Source organism: Eschrichtius robustus, chromosome 16 (genome assembly GCF_028021215.1).
Source record: "Eschrichtius robustus isolate mEscRob2 chromosome 16, mEscRob2.pri, whole genome shotgun sequence".
NCBI classification, from domain to species: domain Eukaryota; kingdom Metazoa; phylum Chordata; class Mammalia; order Artiodactyla; family Eschrichtiidae; genus Eschrichtius; species Eschrichtius robustus.
The window spans coordinates 62,407,252-62,428,257 of NC_090839.1; the positions used below are offsets into that span (position 1 = coordinate 62,407,252).

General features: G+C 41.6%; 1 non-coding gene across 1 annotated transcript; it reads left to right on the forward strand.

Annotated features, from left to right (window-relative positions):
• Positions 1 to 17,891: 17,891 nt before the first annotated feature.
• TRNAE-UUC (transfer RNA glutamic acid (anticodon UUC)) lies at positions 17,892 to 17,964 on the forward strand. Its single transcript has one exon. It is a non-coding gene; the product is annotated as a tRNA-Glu (tRNA).
• The last annotated feature ends 3,042 nt before the right edge of the window (positions 17,965 to 21,006 follow it).

Genomic DNA, 21,006 nt, shown 5'->3' on the forward strand with positions numbered 1-21,006 from the left:
CTATACATATACATATATCCCCATATCTCTTCCTTCTTGCGTCTCCCTCCCTCCCACCCTCCCTATCCCACACCTCTAGGTGGTCACAAAGCACCGAGCTGATCTCCCTGTGCTATGCAGCTGCTTCCCACTAGCTATCTATTTTACGTTTGGTAGTGTATATATGTCCATGCCACTCTCTCACTTTGTCCCAGCTTACCCTTCCCCCTCCCCGTGTCCTCAAGTCCATTCTCTAGTAGGTCTGTGTCTTTATTCCCACCTTGCCCCTAGGTTCTTCATGACCACTTTTTTTTTTTTAGATTCCACATATATGTGTTAGCATACGGTATTTGTTTTTCTCTTTCTGACTTACTTCACTCTGTATGACAGACTCTAGGTCCATCCACCTCACTACAAATAACTCAATTTCGTTTCTTTTTATGGCTGAGTAATATTCCATTGTATATATGTGCCACATCTTCTTTATCCATTCATCTGTCGATGGACACTTAGGTTGCTTCCATGTCCTGGCTATTGTACATACAGCTGCAATGAACATTGTGGTACATGACTCTTTTTGAATTATGGTTTTCTCAGGGTATATGCCCAGTAGTGGGATTGCTGGGTCGTATGGTAGTTCTGTTTTTAGTTTTTTAAGGAACCTCCATACTGTTCTCCATAGTGGGCTGTATCCATTTACATTCCCACCAGCAGTGCAAGAGGGTTCCCTTTTCTCCACACCCTCTCCAGCATTTACTGTTTGTAGATTTTTTGATGATGGCCATTCTGACTGGTGTGAGATGATATCTCATTGTAGTTTTGATTTGCATTTCTCTAATGATTAATGGTGTTGAGCATTCTTTCATGTGTTTGTTGGCAATCTGTATATCTTCTTTGGAGAAGTGTCTGTTTAGGTCTTCTGCCCATTTTTGGATTGGGTTGTTTGTTTTTTTGATATTGAGCTGCATGAGCTGCTTGTAAATTTTGGAGATTAATCTTTTGTCAGTTGCTTCATTTGCAAATATTTTCTCCCATTCTGAGGGTTGTCTTTTCGTCTTGTTTATGGTTTCCTTTGCTGTGCAAAAGCTTTTAAGTTTAATTAGGTCCCATTTGTTTATTTTTGTTTTTATTTCCATTTCTCTAGGAGGTGGGTCAAAAAGGATCTTGCTGTGATGTATGTCATAGAGTGTTCTGCCTATGTTTTCCTCTAAGAGTTTTATAGTGTCTGGCCTTACGTTTAGGTCTTTAATCCATTTTGAGTTTACTTTTGTGTATGGTGTTAGGGAGTGTTCTAATTTCATTCTTTTACATGTAGCTGTCCAGTTTTCCCAACACCACTTAATGAAGAGGCTGTCTTTTCTCCATTGAATACTCTTGCCTCCTTTATCAAAGATAAGGTGACCATATGTGCGTGGTTTTACCTCTGGGCTTTCTATCCTGTTCCATTGATCTATATTTCTGGTTTTGTGCCAGTTACAGGTCCTTTCTTGATTACATGATTGGCAAACTTTCACCGTCTGTAAGTTTGTATTTTCATTCTCTTAACAGCATCTTTCACAGAACAAAAGTTTTATATTTTGACGAGGTCCAATTTATCAACTTGTCTTTTATGGCATGAACTTTTAGCATCATGTCTAATAACTCTTTGTCTAACCCCAGATTATGAATATATTCCTCTATATTTTTCTCTAAAATTTTTATAGTTTTGCATTTTACACCTAGATCTATAATTCACGTTAAGTTAATTTTTGTATAAGATGTGATGTGCAGGTCAAGGATCTTTTTTTTTGCACATGGATGTCCAATTTTTCCAACACCATTTGTTGGAAGAATATCTTTTTCCACTGAGTCTCTTTTTCACCTTTCCAAAATTCAATTGGACACATTTATGTTGGTCTATTTCTGAACTCTCTGTTCTCTCCCATTGATCTATGTATGCCAGTCCGTTTGCCAATTTCATACTGTGTTGATTACTGTACTTCCTTATAGTAAGTCTTAAAACTGGGTGATATGATTCCTCTAATTTTATTCTTTGTTTTCAAATTATTTTGGCTATTCAAGGTCTTTTGACTTTTCACATAAATTTTAGATTTGGGTCAAGAGATTATTTTTTGGAAGGCTTTTTTTATTCTTTCTTTCTTTCTTTTTTTTTTTTTTTCTCCTATGGCACCTATGTCCATTCAGGTTATCTATCTTATCTTGGTGAGTCTGATAGCTTGTACTTTTTAAGGGATTGGTTTGTTTCATCTAAGTGCTCAAATTTACATGTATGGAGTTGTTTGTAGGGTTCCAATCTCAGCCTTTTAATAGCTGCAGGGTCTGTAGTGTTAGCCCCTCAATGCTAACATTGGTAATTTGTGTCTTTTCATATTTTTATTTTCCAGTCTTGTTGGAGGTTTTTCAAATGCATTGATTTTTTTTCAAAGAACAGCATCTTCTGGTTTCATTACGTTTCCTTACTCCTTTTCTGTCCTCAAGTTCATTGATTGCTACTCTTAACCATTTCCTTGTTGGAAGCAAATATAGTAGCACTGTGCTCTTTGCCTGGGGAGAGCTCGCTCATTATTTTCAGATTTCTTAAAGTGGAGGCTCAGAATGTTGATTTGAGGCCTCTTTTCTTTTGTAATGTAGGCATTTAATGTTATAAATTTCCCTGTAAGCACTACTCTGTTTCTACCCCACAAGTTGTTATATGCTATATTTTATTTTCATTCGGTTCCAGATATTTTCTAATTTTCCTCGAGGTTCCCTTTGAACCTCTCTTAGCATCCCATTTTAGTTTATAAATTGTGTTTTTTAAAAATTGAAGTATAGTTGATGTACAATATTATATGTTACAGGTGTACACTATAGTGATTCACAATTTTAAAGGTTATACTCCATTTATATTTATTTTAAAATATTGGCTATATTCCCTGTGTTGTATAATATATCCTTGTAGCTTATTTTATACATAATGGTTTGTACCTCTTAATCCTCTACCCCTATATTACCCCTCCCCACTTTATAAATTGTGATTTTGACCATATTGCTTGTATAATTTTTTTTGGTAGTGATTTCTTTAAAAATGCTAACTTTTCACAGTTCATTTAGATTCAGTTTTTACCACTTCAAGTGAAATTTAGAAATATTACTGCCAAACAGGCCTTTCCCCCTTCCTCCTTATGTTGGTATTGCCTTATGTATTACAGTTACATACATCAAAAATCCCACTAGACAATGTTACTATATTTGCTTTCAATAAATCTATTTTATGGGCATACCCATGGCTTGGGGTTGGACAAAACCCATTTGGTGGTTCAAAACAGAAAAAAAGAGTGTGAACTATTGGTGAGACCCACCACATGGTTGGTCTCATTCTTGCCGCTTGGAAATCTCTGTGAATATTTATAGTAACTATAGGCATTTCTAAACATCTAACCTTTCTCTGCAATTAAGCTAAGATTTTATACAGGTAACATTAAATGAATTCACTTCTTTTGAATTAAAAAAATAAAATCTATTTTAAAGAACTCAAGAGGAGAAGAGTAGTCTATTGTATTTACCGATTCACCATTTCTGTTGTTCTTCCTTCTTTACCAATATTCCAAATTTCTTTCTGCTGTAATTTCCTTTAGCCCAAAGTTTCCTTTAGCAATTCTTTTAGAGAAGATCTGCTGCAACAAATTCTCTTACTTTTCCTTTGTAGAAGAATGTCTTTATTTTACTTTCATTCTTGTAGGATATTTTCTTTGTATATCAAATTCTGAGTTTGACAGTTCTTTTTTTTGCACATTAAAAATATTATTCTACTTTCTTTTGACCTCCACTGTTTGACCTCCACTGATGAGAAATTCATAGACATTTAAGTTGTTCCCTTATAAATAATACACATTTTTCTCCTCTGGCTGCATTCAAGATTTTTCTTTGTCTTTAATTTTCTGAAGTTTGACTATGATATCTGTCTGACTATGAAGTTTTGGGGTTTATCCTTTTTGAGGTTCACCAAGCTTCGGTACATTTATCTGGGTGTGGGGGACTTTTTCGGCAATTATTATTTGAAATATCTTTCCCCACTCCATACCCTTTCTTCTGTTCTTCATGACATGAATGTATTGTCTCTGAGACTGTGTTCGGTTTTTTAAACTCTTATCTCTCTGTTGTTCGGGTTGGATAATTTCTACTAATCTATCCGACTCTGTCCTTTGTTAATTTTCATTCTGCTATTGCATCCTTTCAGTGAGCTTGTTTATTTTTATTATATTTTTTCAGTTCCAAAATTTCCATTTGGTTCTTATTTATACCTTCTGTTTCTTTGCTGCAACTTTTAATAGTTTCATTCATTTCAACAATGTGTGCCTAATAGAGCACTGTTTGTCATAGATGCTTTAATGTCTTTTTCAGATAATCCTAACATCTGTGTCATCTGTTGGACTGTCTTTTCCCATGTAAGTTGAGTTTTTCTTGATTCTTCAAAACTGAGTAATTTTGGATTGTATCCTCATATTATTTTACAAGACTGAATGTTGTTTAAATCTTACTGAGGATGTTGATAATTTTGTTTTAATGAACAAGTGAGCTTGTTGGGTTGAGGCTACAAGTTCCTACTGCCCTTTTCTTGGTTGTTGTTTCAGTGTAACCTCCTCTTTTGAAGCCTTTGCAGTGCTATTTGGATTTGACTCTTGCATGAGCCACCCATTAGGCAGTCTGGGATTTAGCCAGTGGTCTATTTCACTGGAAAGAACCAGATCCACACATGTGCAGCTCACAACTGAGCCCAGCAGTTCAAACAACATCATGGAGACGTTTTCCTGAGCTTCTATCCCTCTGTGATCTCCCCAATACTTCTTGATTTCTTGGTTCCCCCCCATTTTGCTCCTCCATCCAGAGAGCTGGGCTTTATTTCCCTCACTCTGCTGAACACTCCCATGTATGGTAGTATGAGGATAGAGGGGAAAAGAGCACGTTTTTTTTTTTACTTTCTTGGGACCACAGCTTCTTCAATCAGAAAGGAAATTTCCTTCTCAAGAGCTTTAAGCTCCCTGTTGCTGCTGCAGCCCAGATCCCCCCTTTCCTGTCCCTAGAGCTCGACTTAAAGGACATCTCCTGGAGCTCCCTCTGTCTTCACTCATGCTCACATCTTGGTTTGGGGGCTACTTTGAGCCCACGCTAGGGGATTCCAGAGGAAAAACATGCTAAACTTACAGATGATTTGGTGGTACTTCCTATTATAGTCTATCCCCCAATCTGCCTGCTACTTTTTACTTTTCAGAGTTCTCATAACCTGATCCCTACATTATGCCTAGGCTTCGTCGCTCTGTTCAGCCAGAGAGGCAGGTACTGTGTACTTACCCCATCTTACCTGGAATTGAAAGAGTCTGGCTGTTTTTAGAGCAAGGCAATAGTCTTCTAAACTAGAAATAGTTATGGGCTTATTCGTTAAAGTCAGGGTAACTCAAGTTTGAAACCCTGTTCTTACTTTACAGGTTTGACCAAATAACTTATGAAATAAGTATTATCTCCTTTTATGAGGGCTTCCATAAATTAATTCCTTAAGAGCATACAGCTGGAGATACGCATTAGCGAAATTTGAACCCAGTTTGTGCTCTCTCTAAGGTCCATTTTTCTCCCAGTACCATGTGCCGATATCGCATAATCATTTTATTACCTGCAAGCATAAAGCTTATGCTCTCCTTTCTCAGATAATGGTGATTGATGGCAGCTCTTAAAGGCTGGAATTGGATCATCAAGTCCCAATACAATTTTGATCAATAAAACAATAAAAACCTAAGCCAATTCATTGCTTTCTAAGCCTTTGTTCTTTCACAGTGATTTGTGAGGGGAATCGCCCCCTTCTCTGGCTTTGTGCCTTATCCTTTGAAAACACAGCTGCCTTACAATCCTGACCCATCACTCCAATTTTGCAGATAACCATTTTGGAAAAGAGACAGAACTGAAGTTACTCATGCCAAATGCAGGTAACATGCTTAAGGAAAATAATCCATTCTGTACTTGTGAAAAATGAGGGACATGTAGCTGGCAACTGAGACCCAGAGAAGAATTCAGTAATTATATGCACTTTACTTCTGGAAGAAATCTGCCCCATAGTTTGGCTCCCTTTGGAGCCAAAGGGTCTGATAAACATTGGTCAATTTTAGGAGAAAAAGTTTAATTCACCCAAGCATCTTTCCAACCCACTGGAATAGCTCAGTGACTTGATACCTTTTCATCTGATGTCAAGAAAGTCCTATTACATTCAGGCTACAGAGAAAAGGGTGACTAAGATGACTACGGAGCTAGGATGGAAAGCTCTAACATTATTACAGAAGAGAGTGGGGCTCTGAAGTCTTTAATTGTCAGTGAGTTTTTAAATCACAAATGCAAGGGATAGAGCCCTAAAATAAAAGTCAGGAGATTGCCTCAGTTAGGATTCATTTAGTTGGTCATGTTAGAAACCGTCTCATATTAGGTTAAGGAGTGGAACAAAAATGTATCGGCTTAAAAATGTATTGTCTTCAAATTCTAGGAGTTGCACTAACTTCAGGCATGGCTCCATCAAGGTGCTCAGCAACACCAGGAGTCTCTCTCTACATACTTTTCTCTATATTGGCTTCATTCTCAAGATGACTCTCTGCGTATGATGGGGGATGGTCCCCAGCAGCTCCTGACTCCCATCCCAGCTCTTTAACGACCTTATCAGAAAGATAGCCTGCCTTCCTTAATAATTCCAGAAAAAGCTTTAGGGCAGATTCTCACGAACTCTTATTGACTTAACTTGGGTTATGTGCCTACTTTCAACCATCACTGTGGTCATGAAGTTGCATTTCTCTGATTGGTCAAGCCTAAATTGTTGGGTCATTTCTATAGATCCCTAGGAAGGACCAGCTCAACCTGAATCACAGTGACTGAGAGGAGAGAAGAGGTGTTATCCAAAGGAAAGTGAGGTTTTGCTGCCAAATGGGTGGAAAGGGCAATGGATTCAAGGTCAGAAAATAACATAAAGGGAGAAAGAATGAAAGAAAGAAATAGAGAAGAAAGAAAGAATGAATTAAGAAAGCAAGCTTATGGTTACCAAGGGGGGAAGGGGGGGATAAATTGGGAGATTGGGATTGTCATATACACACTGCTATATATAAAACAGATAACTAATAAGGACCTACTGTATAGCACAGGGAACTGAACTCAATACTCTGTAATGACCTATACGGGAAAAGAATCTAAAAAAGAGTGGGTATATGTATATGTATAACAGATTCACTTTGCTGTACGGCATAAACTAACACAACATTGTAAATCAACTCTACTCCAATGAAATTAAAAACGAAAAAAGCAAGCAAGCAAGCTATGTCTTCTCCATCTGTTGTCAGTACTGGCTCTGCCCCTTACTAGTTCTCTGTGGCCTTAAGCAAATCCTTTGCTTTCTTTTTTTTTTTTTTTTTTCATTCCGGTTACAGTTTAATATAAAACCACTACCCTCAAGTGGTTTAAATCCCAGATGAACTACTTTTTCCTTTCCACGTGGTTTTTCATTTTAGAAACTGAAGAAAAAGTTTAAAACCTTGCTGTTTCATCTGACTTCTCGGCATTTGCTTTAGTTGAGAAATAAGCTTCCAAACTTTGATTGGATTAAGTGCCAGTCCTTACAAAGTTGAAATAAAGGCCAGGATACATGGGCTGTAGCTAAGATACTGTGCAAACATTGTTTACACAAAAGAGTTCCCGAGTTACAGAGTTAAGACCAAGGCTCTCCATCCTTTAACTTTCTACCCACAGGCAGGTGTGGAAACACCCTGGAATTCCTAGACACTGTTTATAACATGCACTAAACTGTTCTTAGGCTACTGCTTAGGCTTGAGATGGCTGAGCAACCTCGGCAGGTATTTAAGCCTCAGTGCCTGCTGTGTACAATGAGTGTCATAAAAATACCCACTGTAGAGAGTAGTGATGAAGAGTATGGCGAGCAGAATTCCAAGATGACCCCACGATTCCCGCCTCCTGGCATCCACGCCCTTGCAGAATCTCCTCCCTTGAGTGAGGAGGAAGCTGTGACTTGCTTCTACGCAACAGAACATGGCAAAGGGGATGGGATGGTCACCCCTGTGATTGTGTTACGTTATACAAGGCACCGTCTAATACATGAAAAAGGAACCAATCTAAAATTGTACTATTTATTAAAAAAAATAAAATGTGGTCCAACAGGTCCCGCCAACTGGAGCTAGAGATTCTCCTGCTCATCTTGGAGAATTAAGCTGCTCTTTTATGACAGGAAGGGACCGTGATAGAGATTAGAGAACACGTTCTTGGACCTTAAAGAAGTCCCTGGCTGACAGGTGGCAAGGAAACAGGGACATCAATCCTACAACTACAAGAAAATGACTTCTTCCAAATGACCTCAGGGAAATAGGAAGTGAGTTCTTCCCTAGTCAAGCCTCCAAATAGGAAGGCAGCATGGCCCGATACCTTGAGTGGAGACTTGAGTAGAAACCCTGAGTAGGGGAACCAGCTAACTCATGCCTGGAATCCTAGTCCCTGGAAGATGGGAGAGAATGCACGTTTGTTGTTTTAAGCCACTAAATTTGTGGTAATTTGTTACGTACCAATAGAAAACTAACACAAGGGGTAAAAGAGATTATGCATGTAAAATGCATAGACTTAGCACTATGCCTAAGTGTTCAATATTAGTTATTCTCAGTATTATAATGAAAGAGTTAGGCATTGTAGATTCAAGACAGTACAAGGCTGTAAATCTCCCTGTGTCCATCAGAGATAGCCTTCTGGGCTGGATGGACCCCAATCGGGGGCTATGCTTCCGTACAGTAGAGGCCAGTGTTGCAGACATCTATACAGCCAAATGATGACCAAGCTGACGAACCACTTATCTGAAACACAACTTATCATCATATAATTTCAGCAGAAACTAGTTTAGTACAATGGGAACTGATCCAGAGTATTAGTGTTGGAAAGACATCGAGCTCACCCAATAATGACTTGAAATCAGGCAAGGAGGAACAGGTGTTTCAAACAAGATCAGGTTTGAAATTCTACAATTGGGTTCATCCAGGATTTGGAAACTAAGAGAAAGGAAAATAATATTTTATTGAGTACCTGCCAGATAGTCTCAAACATATTATTGCCTTTAGTATGAATAGTCTATAGGGAAGAAATTATCAGCTTCATTTTACAGGTGATGAGGGTGAAGTTAAGGAAGATGAGCCCAGAAAAGGTAAGTGACCTGCCCAGGATCCCCCAGGGCTAATCCGACCTCTGGATGAATTTGGTAGCTGGGAGAGTCCTAGGCGTCTACCATGATGGGGCTGTAATATGTGTATATGAAAGGAAAATCGCCCAAAAAGAAGGAAATGAGGAGAATGGATGAGTAAGAACAGGAGCCAAACAACCTTGATTTAAAAACTTTGGCATTTGGCTCAACTTGTGTCAAATAATATGTTTCCAAGAAAAAAAAATCTTAAGGGAGACAATAGGGAGATATATCCTGAACCCCCTAATGGGAGAGAAGAAATAAAAGGCGGACACCTTCTTCTTTGTTTAAATTTTACTGTGGTAAGAACACTGAGTATAAGATCTACCACCTTGAGAGACTTTTTTTTCAGGATACATTCAGTACAGTTGTGTATAGACACTGTGTTGTACAGCAGCTCTTTAGGACTTACTCATCTTGCATGACTGAAAGTTTATACCTATTGATCAGCAACTCTCCATTTCCCCCTCCCCCGGGCCCTGGCAACCACCATGCTATTCTTTGCTTGAGTTTGACTATTTTAGATAGTTCATATAAGTGGAGTCATATAGTGTTTGTCATTCTGTGACTGGTTTAATTCACTTAGCATAATGTCCTCAGTGTTCATTTATGTAGTCACACATTGCAAGATTTTCTTCTTTTTCCAGGTGGGATAATATTCTATTGCATATATATACCACATTTTCATTATCCATTCATCCATCAATTGGACATTAGGTCGTTTCCCACATTTTGGCTATTGCGAATAAGGCTGCAATGAACATGGGAGTGCTAATATCTCTTTGAGATCCTGATTTCAATTCTTTTGAATAAATACCCAGAAATGGGATTGCAGGATCATACAGTAGTTCTATTTTTCACTTTTTTTCTTTAAAATTTAATTTTTAATTGTATATTGGGGTATAGGTGATTTACAATGTTGGTTTCAGGTGTACAGCAAAGAGGTTCAGTTATACATATACATATATTCACTCTTTCAAATTCTTTTCCCATACAGGTTACTACAGAATACGGAGTAGAGTTCCCTGTGCTATACAGTAGGTCCTTGTTGATTATCTATTTTATATATAATAGTGTGTATCTGTTAGGCCCAACCTCCTAATTTATCTCTGCCCCCCACCCTCCCCCTTTGGTAACCATAAGTTTGGGTTTTTTAAAATTTTTATTTATTTATTTATTTATTTTTGGCTGTGTTGGGTCTTCGTTTCTGTGCGAGGGCTTTCTCTAGTTGCGGCAAGCGGGGGCCACTCTTCATCGCGGTGCGCGGGCCTCTCACTATCGCGGCCTCTCTTGTTGCGGAGCACAGGCTCCAGACGCGCAGGCAGTAGTTGTGGCTCACGGACCTAGTTGCTGCGCGGCATGTGGGATCTTCCCAGACCAGGGCTCGAACCCGTGTCCCCTGCATTGACAGGCAGATTCTCAACCACTGCGCCAACAGGGAAGCCCCATAAGTTTGTTTTTTTATGTCTGTTAAGTCTGTTTCTGTTTTGTAAATAAGTTCATTTGTATCATCTTTTTTAGATTCCACATATAAGTAATATCATATGATATTTGTCTTTTCTGTCTGACTTACTTCACTTAGTATGATAATATCTAGGTGCATCCACATTGCTGCCAATGGCATTAGTTCATTCTCTTTTATGGCTGAGTAATATTCCATTGTATATATGTACCACATCTTCCTTGTCCATTCATCCATCCTTGGACACTTAGGTTGCTTCCATGTCTTGGCTACTTTTTGAGGAACCGCCATACTGTTTTTCATAGTGACCACACCATTTTGCATTCCTACCAACAGTGGACCAGGGGTTCTAATTTTTCCACAAACTTGCCAACACTTGCTGTCTTTTTTTTTTAATGACCGGCATTCTAACAGGTGTGAAGTGATATCTCATTGTGGTTTTGATTTGCATTTCCCTGTTGATTAGTGACATTGAACATCTTTTCATGTACTTGTTGGCCATTTATATGTCTTCTTTGGAGAAATGTCTATTCAAGTCTTTCATCCACTTTTTAATTGGGTTATTAAAAAAGCACAGGGGACTTCCTTGGTGGCGCAGTGGTTGAGAATCCGCCTGCCAATGCAGGGGGGACACAGGTTCGAGCCCTGGTCCAGGAAGATCCCACATGCCGCGGAGTAACTAAGCCCGCGAGCCACAACTACCGAGCTGTGACTTCAGTCACAGAGCTGCGACTACTGAAGCCTGCACTCCTAGAGCCCATGCTCCACAACAAGAAAAGTCCCCGCTCGCCGCAACCAGAGAAAGACCGCACGCAGCAACGAAGACCCAATGCAGCCAAAAATAAAAAAATAAAATAAATTTTAAAAAAAGCACAGGCAACAAAAGCAAAAATAGACAAGTAGGAGTACATCAAGCTAAAAAGCTTCCGCATATCAAATGAAATAATCAGTAGGGTAAAAAGGCAACGTGAGAAATGGAAAAAATATTTGCAAACCATGTATCAGATAAAGGGTTAATTTCCAAAAGATACCTTCCATTTTTGGCATTAATCATTTTCTTGATAGCCTCTATATTGATATTTTTCCTTCAAATTTTTAAAATTGATCACTTAAAATTGAATGCCAGAGGTGGCCAAGGTCTTTCTTTCTTTCTTTTTCTTTCCTTCCTTCCTTCTTTCTTTCTTTCTCTTTCCCTTCCTTCCTTCCTTTCTTTCCCTCCCTCCCTCCCTCTCTCCCTCCCTCTCTCTCTTTCTCTCTTCCTTTCTTTCTTTCTTTCTTTTTCTTTCTTTCTTTTTCTTTCTTTCTTTCTTTCTTTCTTTCTTTCTTTCTTTCTTTCTTTCTTTCTTTCTTTCTTTTTTTCTTTCTCTCTCTCTCCCTCCCTCCCTCCCTCCCTCCCTCTCTCTCTCTCTTTCTCTCTTTCTCTCTTTCTCTCTTTCTCTCTTTCTCTCTTTCTCTCTTTCTCTCTTTCTTTCTTTCTTTCTTTCTTTCTTTCTTTCTTTCTTTCTTTCTTTCATTTTGTATTAGAATGTTTCGATCTCAGCTTATTCCAAACAGGATTTGAGGAAGGTATGAAAGATATATGCAATACTTCAGGTATAATAAATTATAACCAATTAATTAAAATATGCAAACAGAAAACACCCCAACCGAATAAACAATAAAGGGAGAGAGAACCAGGAGCAAGATTTGTTACACAAAATCCACACCAAGGAGCCCTAGGCATTTGCTGGAGATTGGCCACAAATTTGCTTCTGTACCTCCCAGCATCTAGAAGAGGCAAAGACAATTAGTTATGAGTTTCATGTCTATACATAGAAGCAAACAACAGTGGCACTGACCATCAATCATGTACAAACTAAGTACCGGGCTTCTACCTATATTACCTCATCTAATCCTCACGACAAAATGTAAGCTAAGTATTATCTTCTGCGTTGGAAAATGAAAGAGGTGCCCAACCTGAGAGCTGAGAGTTAGAAAGTGGTAAGGAGGAAATTCACATCCAGGTCTGCTCTCTCCAAGACCTGCCCCCTTCTCATTGCACTGAGCTGCACTTCTCCACCATCGGCTGCCCTACAAACGTACAGCCGTCTCTCGTACTGAAAACCGAAAAGAATTTCTCGAGGGCTTCTCAGAGGGAAGGCCCTGTGTTAAGTAATGAGCGTGGCTATCAACAACAGCCTTCGAGCGAACACAGAAACGGTTTACGGGTTATTTCTCACCTTGTATTTGGGTCCCTAAATACAAGTGGGTGGCACCATGCCCAGGGAAAGTTTGGCAAGAAAGCATCCTATAGGGAGATATCCAAGACATGACAGGTCATTGCTATTTTATTCTTTAAACATGCTGATGTAAAGTACTCCAACAGAGAGACTTCTGGTCCACAGCACTGTCACGGAGGCCCCAGCAATCCTAGTCTACGTTCTACCTCTGGCATCTGACTAATGAGCTCCTAAGAGGTCAGCGCTGCTTCAGTTAACACCTGCAGGGAGATAATGAGCTGCAGCTTGGACTGAAGTTAATTACCCAGGTTAGAGGCAGAGGGAGGCTGGGCTGAACCCATTTCAGCCAGACGCAGAGCTGTCAAGAACAAGAGCGAGACAAGCTTTCGCAAGGAACCTGCAAAGGGGAAGTAGGAATAGTGAGATGTGTTTGGGAGGCTGTGAATTTCAATCAAGCAAGGTCTTAATTAGGACTGAAACAGCTAAAAAAAAAAAAAAAAAAAAAAAAAAAAAAATCCTCCCGTACTCCCGTAAGTACCAGCAATGCACATCACAATCTCAGCCTGATCCGAGATCCTGGTACTCTTGAACCATTTATTTATGAAATATCCACTGTGCAGCAGGGCCAGGCTCTGGGAACCAGAGTGAACTCTGCCCTCGTGAGGTCTGCTTCTAGGATGTCTGGGCTCTGTCCCTACACTGGGCAGCTGAGAGAAACGACCTCAGGAAGGGAGGAAGTATGCTTTGCCCCGGTGGATGGAGATGAAGGTGTCCAGCTTCCTCAAGTGCCACGCACTTGACATCCATAAGTCTCTAAACCCCAAATTCTGGGGACAAGGGACTAGCCTCCCCATCGTGTTGGTGGGGAGCTAAGGATGGAATTGGAATCCGGTTCTGTCTGGCTGTAAACCCCCATTCATTCCATAGCATCTCACTGCTCCTTGACTAGACGATCGAGGGATCTAAGTCATTGATCCCATTCCTGCATTGAAAATGCCTCTCTGGCACTATTTGTAACCTTTCCCTTTCTTGGGAGAATCTCAAATGAAATAAAACCCCTGCCCTTCGTTATACAAACATGACATGATGTTCATATACCAGTGGTTATTTTTACACCAGCCTTGCTTATTCAAATCCCCAGTGAGGAGTAGAGATTGAACCAGCAACCTCAACATCAAAATACAACAGAGGATCCAAAAAACAACGTCACCAATATTGCTCAAAGCAAACTGTAGCCTCTGAGGTCTGCGCTGGAGGCGAATCACGTCACACTTTGCACCCAACTGAAGAAGGAGACGAGAAGAAGCAAGAGGAAGCAGGCGAGAGAAGGGGACGCTGACCGCCCAGCTGTGGAGGATACAGAAAACCACGAAGCGCAGACAGAGCTCAAAAGGCCCATCATCCCTAAAAGCCAGCCTGCTCGGCTGCATATTCCCAAAGCCTCACAGTATCATTGAACTCCGTGAAGATCCCAGAGGTGCCGTGTGCTGAAGAATACTAATAAGTCAGGGTTACCTGGGTATAACATTATTTGTATCGAGGTTCAATATTAATAAAACAGGATCCGTATGGGGGAAGATCTTGATTTTTTTCCTGCAGTGTTCCCCCCTACTCACCAACATTCTGGCAGATATTTGACGTTATCTCAAGGAAAATGGCCATGAATGCCCATGCACTAACATAATGAATTTTAATTTTGTTTCTTTGGGCGTTTCTGTGGTCCCAACTAACTGCTTTAACATACCTGTGTTATTTCCATTCATCCTTCAAATAGGTGCTTAGGGCCATTGATTGTGAAAAATATAGACTAACAAGGCATCTTCAAAGCAGAGTGCTGAATGGAATGGTGGTGCCGTAAACTTTGGGAGCATCAAAGGTGACCTCACCTCTGATCCCTTTTGTTACATGGGTTGCCACAGTGACGACAGCTTAGGCTGGAAGGAGACTGGATACTGAGAATAATAGATACCATTTCAAGAGAACTGACTATGTGCCAGGCGCTATGCTTTCCACCTTTAACCCTCAGAAAGACCCCATGGTCTGCTAAGTTGTTGAGCAGACCAAGTTGTTGTGTCCAAGAGGAAACTGAGACACAGGAAGTTATGTAACTTGCACAAAGTCCCGTATCTAGAGAATGACACAAACCAGGACTCAAATCCAGGTGGTGTGGCTCCCGAGCTGTCACTGACCTATTGAATATTTGCTGCCTGGAGAAGGTGGTCAAATTTGAAGATGCTTACGAAATGGATGCATATTTTCCTTTCTGATTCCTGTAACGGGATAAATATGCAGTGAGCCTGTCCCACCCTTCGGAAACCAACGTGGTCTCTTATAATGTTATCCTGGAACCACGGAGAGACAGCCATTACTTGGAGGATGGCTCCAAGTACACACAATGTCTTGAGACATGAAGAAAAGTTGGATTCTTCCTTCATAAACTGTTTTGAAGGCAAGAAGCCAGCAAGGCAGAAACCTGTGGGGTTGAGGGAAGGATAAAGAAAGAAGAAAGTACATGTGTTGTGGTTCCATGATAAGCACTTGGAGGCATCCCACAACTATATGTAGAAGTTCACAGGTATCATCCTTTCCTACAACACAATATGCAATTGTTCAAGACCTACTCGAAGATAATATATTACCATATGACCCAGCCATTCCACATCTAGGTGTTTATTCAAAAGAAATAAAAATGTATATCCATACAAAGACTTGTAGATGAATGCTCACAGCATCTTCCTGTACAATAGCTCCAAACCAAGAACACCCAGCTGTCCATCAACAGGTGACTGGATGAACTCATTGTGCTAAATCTATCATCCATATGACGCAATGCTGTGCAGCCATAAAAGGCAATGAACTTTTGGTATCTGCAACAGCAACAATGAATCTCAAAGATAACTATGCCAAGTGAAAGAAGTAAGACAAAAAAAGAGCACACACGGTATGATTCTATTGATCTAAAATCATAGAAGATGCAAAGCAACCTATAATGACCAGTGTTTTCCTGAGGATGGGAGGGAGGGAGCATGGAGGGGATTGCAAAGGGACAAGAGGAAACTTTTGGGGGGGATTCATATGCTCATGATCGGGATTGTGGTGATGGTTTCACAGGTGGATACGCATGTCAAAACTATTCTAATTGTGGGCTTCCCTGGTGGTGCAGTGGTTAAGAATCCACCTGCCAATGCAGGGGACACGGGTTTGAGCCCTGGTCTGGGAAGATCCCACATGCTGCAGAGCAACTAAGCCTGTGCACCACAACTACTGAGCCTGAGCTCTAGAGCCTGCGAGCCACAACTACTGAAGCCCGAGTGCCACAACTACTGAAGCCCGCACGCCTAGAGCCCATGCTCCCAGCAAGAGAAGCCACTGCAATGAGAAGCCCGTGCACTGCAACGAAGAGTAGCCCCCGCTCGCCGCAACTAGAGAAAGCCCGCGTGCAGCAACGAAGACCCAATGCAGCCAAAAATAAATAAATTAAATAAATAAATTTATTTTAAAAAACTATTCTAATTGTACACTTGAGACAGTGTGGTTTACTGTATATCAGTTACATCTCAATAAGGATGTTAAATAAGAGAGTGCACAGGTCTTCTGATGGAGGAAAGTGCCAGACCAGGAGTTACGAACCCAGGCGTACGATGGCAGAACTTTAACTCGGAATGATTAGGCTAGAGGAAGGAGAACAAATAGAAGAAATAAATAGAACAAAGCTAGGAGACCGGACAGAGGCAACGCTGTAATCTGGCTGAAGGATGCTGAAGAGTGAACTAAGCCAGCCAGTGGCCACGAGGAACCGGGGGAGGAGACAGAAGTCAAGGGACAGAGTCCAGGAATGGGTGGTGGGAGCACTCAGACGAGGAGCAGCCACTAAGGTGCAGTGGTGGGGGGGGGGCGGGCGGGCAACTCAGAAGTACCCCCGCGGTTCAGAAGTTTCCACTGATGCTCTTCATAGCCAGTGAGAGCTAAGTCACAAGAAGATCTGACTGTGGGGACGTACAGTTTCCACAAAGAGGTTTGCTCTTCCTTTTCATATTAGAGCTTTTGCGTCCTTTAACTGGGCAGTGCAGGCCACCAGGATCAGCCGAGCCGGGAGAGAACCCAAACCTCACTAGTAATTCAACCAGCGTGCTCCTCTTCCAGTTAATTCCGCAGCCTCTTGACAACCTGGCATTCACAGCTCAGAAATCCTCCCAAAGTCTCCTGCCACTCCCCTGCCTCGTGCGCTCTCTCTGTAATGAACGCTGCTTCCTTCCTTGAGAAAGTCTCCCTCACAAAGCAATTGCAATACTGCCAGCTACTCCCCAGAAATGAGAGAGACCGAGGGAGCAGGCCGGGGGCATCCAATACCCCTCGGTAACCAACCACTCCTCGGCCCCTGGAAGAGAACAGAAACTCAATATACCTTATGACCACATCTCCACACAAAAGAAACTCTCTAGGCAACTTATTTTAACACATCAGTGTTACAGATGCGTCTCAACAAAGGAGGGCAAACAGTTCTAATGAAAGTGGGGACTGACACGGAGCTCACACATGACAATGGGTTTGTCATTGATCAACAGTGAAGCAGGGTGACTGACTCATGCTTGTTATGTCTATTGTCAGAAAAAGAGTTTGCACTTCTTTCTTGGGTTCTTAGAGCTAGAAAAGATTTTTGGCGTAATCTAGTCAACCATCAGTGAGTGCAAGGCAAGGCATTATGGAATCCCAAGGAACAATGGTGGAGCTTCAAAGCTATAGGTTGCAGGAGATGGAGAGAGTCACGCGGTGAGAGGTGGGCAGGCCCCAAATCACCAAGGGACTGATGTGCTCACCTAAGGAGTTTTAATTCTCTCCTGAAAGCTGGGGAGTGACGTTCTCAGATCTGTGTTCTGAAGGTCACGATGGCAGACTTGAATAAAATGCAGCCAGTTAAGAGACAGGGAGACCCTAAAACACCAAAGTCTGGTCTAATGTCACAGAGATAATTAGGGATGAAGAAAGGGGGAATTCCCTGGTGGTCCAGTGGTTAGGACTTGGCGCTTTCACTGCCGTGGGCCCAGGTTCAATCCCTGGTCGGGGAACTGAGATCCCACAAGCTGCGTGGCACGGCCAAAAAAATAAAAAATAAAGGAATAAATAAAATAAAAATATACCAAAAAAAAGAGAAAGGGCTAGTATGGGTACAGTATGATGCTGGCTGGCTCACCAAGGCCAACCCCTCCAATCTGCTCACCTTCATGGCTCTGCACTGTGCCTGCAGCTCATCTTCCTCCCTGGTCCTTCCTTGTGACTTCCAGAGGTGCTAATTCATTGGGTGTGCTGCTGCAGGCACTGGCTTCTTCTTGATCAGCCTAAGCCAGGACCTCCTGCATTGTTTCCCTAGCTGGACTCCAAGAAGTGCACCTCTCTAACATCATCCTGTGGCCTAGACCCTCTCAATATTAATACAGCTACACTAACCCTTCTGTTCCTCTAAGTGCCAAGCTCATGTCTGCCTCAGGACCTTTGCACATGCTGTTAACCTCTGCCGGGAACGCACTTCCACCTCACTCTCCATCTGCAAACGGCGCCCCAACCTTGAGGGCTCATCATATATCATATCTTTAAAGCAGACATTCCTGGTTAACCTCTCCCTCCCACCCCCCCCACCGCCCCCCGCCCCCAGCTAAATGAGACCTTCCCTTTTGTTTTCCTTAATAGCTCTTTTCACAGTCTGAAATGATAGAATCCATTATATTCTATGTTTAACAACAGTCCTCCACACTAGACTCCACAGGGCAAGGACTGTGTCTAATTTTCCAACTCTGTATCTGTGGCATTTATCCCAGTGCTTAGCACAGTCTATGCCCAGTAAACACTTGTGTGAACCCTCAAGCCCATCTCGCAGCCTTAATTCCGCTCCTCTCTTGTCTGATACACGCTTAGGTATAGCAGATGCCCTCAAAGCGTTTCTGGAATATTAGAACAGTCCTACTCATAGAAAGAAACCGTTTTTAGTGGACCTTTGGGGTCCTGAGACCTGGGTTCAAATCCCAGCTCTACCCGAGTGGCTATCTAGTAAGCGACACTGTAGTCCGTACTGTAGTATATAGTAAAGTGTGTCAGCACTTAGTAAACAGGAATCGTGTTCCCAGCTACAGAGCAAAAGCTGTGACTGGACAGGAAATGGCTTCTACTTGGTAGAAGGAAGTGTCTGCAATATTGCCCAGAACTCAAAGCCTTTGTTTTTTCCTGGAAATAAAATAACAGTATAATTCGGTTACACTTTAAAAATAAAAGAGTAGTTTCCTCACTCCCACACTGTCACATACAGAAAGTTTAGGTACAAAGTTTAGGCTGTTGCAAGACACGTCTCCGTATAGTACATTTATATTCATGTGAAGTACATTAACTTATGTAATTGTATACATTTGTGACTTGCATCAGGGTCTGAAACCCAACTCTGCCCCTCCCTAGTTGAAAAACCTCAAGAAATTTACTGCACTTTTCTGAGCCTGTTTCCTCAAATGCAGAACCTAATAGGGTTACTATGAGAATGCAGTAAATGTATGTATAAAGCACGTGAAGCCATGTCCCACACGTGGCACGTTCAATGTAAATTTCAGCGGTGATTGCTAATATACTTAGACAGCGCCTGGCGAGCGGTAAATACATTCTCACATTAGCGGTGATAAATCAACTTTTGCTGAAGTCCATTGGATGACATCCGGGATCTGTGAGAATTGCCAGGACAAGGGCGGGCGTGGTCTCTGAGCAGCTGGGGGCTGTGCTGCTGGCTGGTTCATGAGACCTTAATGGCTCATCCTGCAGGTGCTGATGGGGCACTGTCGCTTTAAGAGAGGAAGTCAAAGATGCTTTTCCTTGAACACCACAAACAAGTGAGAAGTGAGAACGGCAGTGCTCTGGGAGGGGGCTGGGGATTCAGATTTTTATATTTCACTTGATATGACATGTTCTAACCTCGCAAGTGCAAGTCCATCCCCTCTTTGAGGCATACTTTCACAGATATATTAAGAGTGTCCATCCAGGAGGTTTTTATTTTTTTTAAGCACTTGAAAATATTTAAGGCTTTTAAGCCAGAGCAGAATTTGGAGTAAAGGGTAGAAAAGAGCCCATATTTTTCCCTCTAATATCTTATAGCAGAGCCTCCTTCAGAGAAGTAAGATGGCAACAATTTGGTGGCCAGTGTCAGGGGCAGGGCACCTCCACCTGGTTGAAATTGTTTTCCAGCTTATAACCAGCAAATTAGGACATGCTTACATGCCTGGGAGGTAATTCTCTTTAATAATTGGTTTCCTTTGGCATCTCCGAGTGGCTTGTTGAAGAGAAAAATCGAAGGTGCCTAAAGAACACTGAGGTTTTCTGGGTTCTGGCTTCTCAGGCATGAGAAAGTGCTAAGGAGAACTGAGACCAGGAGAGCCATTTATCCATTTTACAGAGAGGAAGCTGCAGCCTGGGACGCCACCAGATCACACAGTGGATAAGGAGCCAGGGCTGGTATTTGAACCCAGGTCACTGTGGTCTCCAAATCCAGGGCTCTTTTTTTCTGATACTTAGGAGTCTTTATTTATTGACTTTCCTATTCCCAGAGAATCATTGTCCAACAGCATCATATTTATCTCGGTGCACACATAAAGCTGGCCAATGAACCCTGAAGTCTAAGTCAGCTGGGGATGGACTATAGGAAAGTGGGGTCCACAGAGAAGAAAGACATGAGATATTTACAACCTCTTTCCTGACCCTGGGTGGCACTGCCTTTGTGTGATGCCTGGAACTGTAGCAGTCATCTTGAGGCCACGAGGTAAGAATAAACTGCATCTGATGCTGGCATACCAAAAAGAGGGAAAGAACATAAATGCTCATCATTATGCTCCTTAGTTTCTCAACCATGGAACCCTGCAGAAAAGCCCATGTCCTTGGATGATGGAAAATAAGACTAGATCTCTACTATATGACTGCCAATAGGATAACTGATAGAAAAACTACAGAAGAAGTGACACGTGCATTGAAATCTCTCTATAGTCGCACAGGGGAGGTCTGGTCTATATTCCACAAGGAGAGTGCTACCCAGCGGTGGAAAACAATCTCCCTCTGTGTCCTTTTTCTAAATGGAAGAAAAGCTT